Below are 6,000 nucleotides of genomic sequence, written 5' to 3' on the forward strand. Positions count from 1 at the left end.
CAGGCGGGATGTCATCGCTTGCCACTTTTATTCAACAGAGTACTGGAAAGAAAAATTATTTATTCAAAGAGTCCTGGCCAGAAAAATTAGGTAAGAGAAGGAAATAAATGGCATCCAAATTGGAAAGGAAGAAGTAAATTATTTCTGTCTGCAGATGACGTGATCTTATATGTAGAAAACCCTAAAGACTCCACAAAACTGTTAGTAGTAATTTAAAAATCATCAAAGTAGCAGAATACAAAATGAACAAGCAAAAATCAGATATATTTCTAAACATTTACAATGAATATTCCAAATTTGAAATTAAGAAAACAATCCCGGGGCTGGCGCTGTGCAGGGCATCCCATATGGGCGCTGGTTCGTGTCCCGGCTGTTCCACTTCCAATCCAGCTCTCTGCTATGGCCTGGGAAAGCAGCAGAGGATTGCCCAAGTCCTTGGGCCCCTGCACCCATGTGGGAGACCCGGAAGAGGCTCCTGGCTCCTGGCTTTGGATCAGCGCAGCTCTGGCTGTTGTGGCCAACTGGGGAGTGAACCAGTGGATGGAAGACCCCTCTCTCTCTCTCTGCTTCTCCTTCTGTGTAACTCTTTCAAATAAAAATAATAAATAAATCTTAAAAAAAGAAAACAATCCCATTTATGTTTGCATCAAAAAGAATAAAATACTTAGAAATAATTCTATCCAGGCCGGCGCCGCGGCTCACTAGGCTAATCCTCCGCCTTGCGGCGCCGGCACACCTGATTCTATCCCGGTTGCCCCTCTTCCAGGCCAGCTCTCTGCTGTGGCCAGGGAGTGCAGTGGAGGATGGCCCAAGTGCTTGCGCCCTGCAACCCATGGGAGACCAGGATAAGTACCTGGCTCCTGCCATCGGATCAGCGCGGTGCTCCAGCCGCAGCGCACCAGCCGCAGCGGCCATTGGAGGGTGAACCAACGGCAAAGGAGGAAGACCTTTCTCTGTCTCTCTCTCTCTCTCTCACTGTCCACTCTGTCTCTCAAAAAAAGAGAGAGAGGGAGAGAGAGAGAGAGAGAGAAATAAATCTATCCAAACAGGTGAAAAACTTGTATACTAAAACTGAAGCCTTGTGGAGACAAGTAGAAAATACACAAATAAATGGAAAGACATTTCATTTTCATGCACTGGAAGACTTCATATATCCCAGAGCAATCTATATATTGGTGCTCCAGTGCTACTACAATTGAATTCAGAGTGGCATTTCTTTTTTGAATTATTTATTTATTTAAAAAGTGTATTAGAGAGGCAGAGGGACAGAAGGCTGGAAGGAGACAGAGAACTCCCACCTACTAGTTCACTCCTCAGATGCCTGCAACGGCTGGCACTGGTCCAGGCTGAAGCTAGGAGCCAGGCACTCCAGCCAGATAGTCCACAGGGCTGACTGGGACCCAAGTACTTGAGCCATCACCTGCTGCTTCCCAGCAGGGAACATGAGTGGGAAGCTGGGATCAGGAGCAGAGCCAGCACCTGCAACAAGACACTCGGCTACGTGATGTGGGCATCCCAACAGGCAACTTGGCCACTAGGCCAAGTGCCCATCCCCTTCCTCAACAGCTTTTCTTAATGAGAGATGGGATAAAATCCTAAAATTCACAGGGAACAAAAGACCCAAAACAGCCACGATGATCTTGAGAAATAGTATAAAATGAAGGCATTACACTTTCTGTTTTTAAAGTAATTATAAAGCTACAGTAATTAAAATAATACTGACAGAAAAATAGACACAAAGACCAATAGAACAGGACAGAACAGAGAGATCAGCAATAAACCTTATGTACACAGTTAACAGATCTTTAGGAGGGTGCCAAGAATACTTCTTCAAAAACTGGTGTTGGGGAAACTGAAAATCCACATACAAAAGGGTGGAATTGGACCCCTATCTTACACTATACTTGATAGTCAGCTCTAAATGGATTATGATATGAATCCAAGACCTGAAAATGTACAACTCAGAGAAGTAAACACAGGGAGAAAACTTCATGACATTGTTCTTGGCAATGATTTCCTGGATACACCAAAAGCATGAACAGCAAAAGTGAAAATAAATAAATGAAGCATCAGAAAGTCTTCTGTATACCTAATAAAACAACAGTGAGAGGTAACCAATGGCATAGGAGAAAATATTTGCAAGCCATGTATCTAACAGGAATCAATTCCCAACTAAATTGCAAATAAACAAACAAATAAATAAATAAATCCTAAATAACTCAATTTTAAAATGAGCAAAGGTGTTGAATGTAATTTTTCAAAGAATAAATAGGGGCTGGTGCTATGGCATAGTGGGTGAAACTACTACCTGCGGTGCCAGCAACCATATGGGTACTGGGTCAAGTCCCAGCTGCTCCACTTCTGATCCAGCTCCCTGCTCTGGCCTGGAAAAGCAATAGAAGATGGCCCAAGTCCTTGGGTCCCTGCACCAGCATGGGAGACCCAGAAGAGGCTCCTAGCTCCTGGCTTCGGATCAGCACAGTTCCAGCCATTGCAGCCATCTTGGGAGTAAACCACCAGTGGATGGAAGACATTCTCTCTCCCTCTTTCTCCCTCCCTCCCTCTCCTTCTCTCTCTCCCTCTCTGTAACTCTGCCTTTCAAATATAAAAAAAAAAAAAAAGAATAAACAAAAATGACCAAGAGGTATACGAAAAGGTGCTCAACATCACTGATTATCAGAGGAATGCACATTAAAATGTCAATGACATATCATTTCACATCTGCTAGAATGGCTATTATAAAAAATGGATACATTACAAATTTTTGGTCAGTAAGTGAAGAAATTGAAACCTTTGTACATTGTTGGTGGGGATGTAAAATGGTGCAATGAGCATGGAAAACTGTATGGCAGTTCCCCAAAAAAATTCCAAATAGAATTACCATATGACACAACAATGCCGCTCCTGGTTATATATCCAAATGAATTGAATTCAGGATCTCAAAGAGGTGTGTACACTTTCACATTTGTTGCAGAATTATTCACAATGTCAAGATATAAAAGATGAAATAATTCATAAAGTTGCAGACAAAACTGCAAAGCAACTTTTTGATAGACAAAACCATCAAGCAACTTAAAGAAAACTCTCTAGCAATTGGATACCACAGCACACCACACCCAACAGCAGGACATATTTTATTTCCAAAGGTACTTTGACTGTGGCAGGTGGAATATGATGGATAAAATATGTTCTTAACCATAAAAGAAGTCTCAGTAATTTCAAAAGTTTGAAAACTTACAAGTGTATTGTCTGATGCCAACAGATCAAAATTAGAAATCGATAACAATATAATATCTATAAAAATGCTACACTTCTAAATAATACATGGGTCAAAGAAAAAGACACAAGGAAAAATTACAAAGTATTTTGAACTGAATGATAATGAAAATAAAATTGTATCATCATTTATGGTACACAACTGAAAGAGTGTTTAGGGAAAACGTATACTTTTAATACTTGTGAAAGCAGAAAGCTATAAAACTCATTGATAGAACTTTCCAAATTAAGAGACATAAAAAGAAGGGCAACTTTGACCTCAAGCAAGTAAAAGGAAGAAAATAAAATTAACTTTTAGTTTTTGGTAGACACAAGGCTGAGATTTCTGAAAAACAGGTGGAGCGTCTCACCCCATGACTGAGTGTTAGAGTGTTAGTGCAAACCGACTTGCCAACATCACAAGGTGTTTTCTGTTAAAGTAAAGGCACTGGTTGGGAAATAACGGGGGCATATAGAGACATCGCAGTGAAGTTGGGGGCAGAGAACCTGAAATCCTTCTATCTTCTTTGCCAATAGAAGCAGCCCTCAACCTCTGTCTCCTGTTTTGCATGAGAAAACCTGTCGGCCATCCTCACTGCTTTCCCAGGCCATAGCAGAGAACTGGATCGGAAGTGGAGCAACCGGGACTTGAACCGGCATGCATATGGGGATGCCGGCACTGCAGGCGGTGGCTTTACCCAATACGCCACAGCGCTGGCCTCCCCAAAACTGTATATTGTTAACTTTCTCCCAGCCTTCCCCAAAGACCATTTATCAGGATTATCACGCACTGGGGAAAGGCAGGTAACCAGAACTTTCAGGGGACTATTAGAATTTGATTATGAACTGTTGGGGGCTTAAGGAGGTCAGGTGACAAATGGGATTTTTGCCCCATCCACCTCACAGTGGGCTCAGAAGTTCCCCAGACCTATCATGTGATTATTTCTCCAGTCGGACATGCATAAGCGAAGTAGACATATTTCACAAGTGGCAGTATTGTCTTACTACACTGAAGATAAAGGAAAATAAAGAGGTCAAAATAGACGTAACAAGTAATACAGAAAAAAAGCCACAATTGTTTCTTTGAGGATATTAATAAAATCAATCAATTACTAACAAAACTGATCAACAAGACAGCAATCATCAGCAACATTAAGAAAGAGAAGGTCATGGAGATCTTTTGTAAAAGATTTGTTTGTTTGGAAGGCAGAGTTACAGAAACGAGAGACAGGGACATCCTCCATCCACTGGTTCCCTCCCCAGGCGCCAGAGCTCCTGTGAGAGACTCATGCTAGCAGCTGTGCCGCTGACCTGAACAGATTTGTCCCCTCTGCAATTTTCTGGACGCTTTGACAAACACCTGCAGCCACGTGGGTGAGAGCTGCCTCACATCGTCACTACAAGAAGTCCCATTAGAATGAAAGTGTGTCTTAGGCTGTATTCTGCACTGTGGACAAGTATTTATTAGGAAGCTGGCAAAGGACTGTTGGGTATTGTACTAAAATTCTGACACTAACCACCCGGAGTTAGTGTCAGATCGAGTTAGTGTCAGATCTCACCAGCAGAGGGCACTATTCCACAAGAACTCCAGACCAGGTCTCTAGCTGCAAGGTCAGTGTCTCCCGCCCACCTATACTCTAACCAAATAGCTACCAAGCCAAATGATTCCCTGGAATAATTCATGGAACCCAGGAATGTTCTACACTTATGACTACAGTTTTGTTACTTCACTAGCGGTGGCCAGCTTGCTTCAATCTTTTTGCACTGACGGAGTAATGCACCACGGTTAAGGGTCAGTAAAGCAGTTTATAAAAGTGCATTCCAAGGGAGGGATGGCCCAGTCGAGAGAGCACATGCAACCTTTCATCCTGGTTTGGGGCTTTTATCCCGGGAGTAGAAGGTGTATTTGCTGGTGATGTGGCCATGAAGCTCATTTGTGATTGACATTTGTGATTGACATCTGGGAGTTGCAAACCTTTGGGCTCTCTGCGCATGTGGTTACTCCCCAGACTTTGCTGGTTTGGCTGAGCTCCTGTTTTGTCAGGATGCTTTAACCACAAGTTAAACTGCAAAGTAGGCTCTTGGCCGGGTCCTGGCAGACAGCAGAGCCCTGGGCCTCCTTCGCCTGGTGAGGGTTTTGTAGCTCCTGGCTAGTCTCTCATGCCTAATTATTTACCTGACAGTTTTATCATAAAGGCTGCGATTCAGGACTCATCAAATAAAGAGACACAGTGGCTGAGAACACAGAGGGTCCTGGATGAAGGGCTTCATTCCACAGCCTCTGCCTGTGGAATCAGGGCACACTGCCTTCCTCACACATCAGTGTGATTACCAACCCAGAAAGACCCCGAGCCCCTGTGGCTAGAGCTTTATTGGGGTTCCACTACACAGGCATGGTTGATTGCATTGTTGGCCATGTGATTGAATTCAACACCAATTCCGCTTCCTTTCCCGAAGGTCAGGTTGGAATTGCAGGGTTGGACCCTGTGGTGACCTGGCCCCGTCACAAGTCACCTCACTAGCACAGATCAGCTGTGATCCATAGGGCTCAGGAGTAGCAGAGATCCACCTGTTACTCGGGAAATGTCCAGGAACCAGGAGCAAAGGCCAGCTACACTGTTCATCATTCAACACGGTTGCGTACCTGTTCTCATAAACTCGGTGAGGTCGCCTCTTTCTGTCCTCAAGCAGCCATCAAGCCCCCGGCAGACCTCAGCCAGCCTCAGGGCACAGTCCTCTGCAACA

This window comes from Oryctolagus cuniculus, chromosome 2 (genome assembly GCF_051225735.1).
Source record: "Oryctolagus cuniculus isolate XC-2025 breed Fujian yellow rabbit chromosome 2, ASM5122573v1, whole genome shotgun sequence".
Taxonomy (NCBI): domain Eukaryota; kingdom Metazoa; phylum Chordata; class Mammalia; order Lagomorpha; family Leporidae; genus Oryctolagus; species Oryctolagus cuniculus.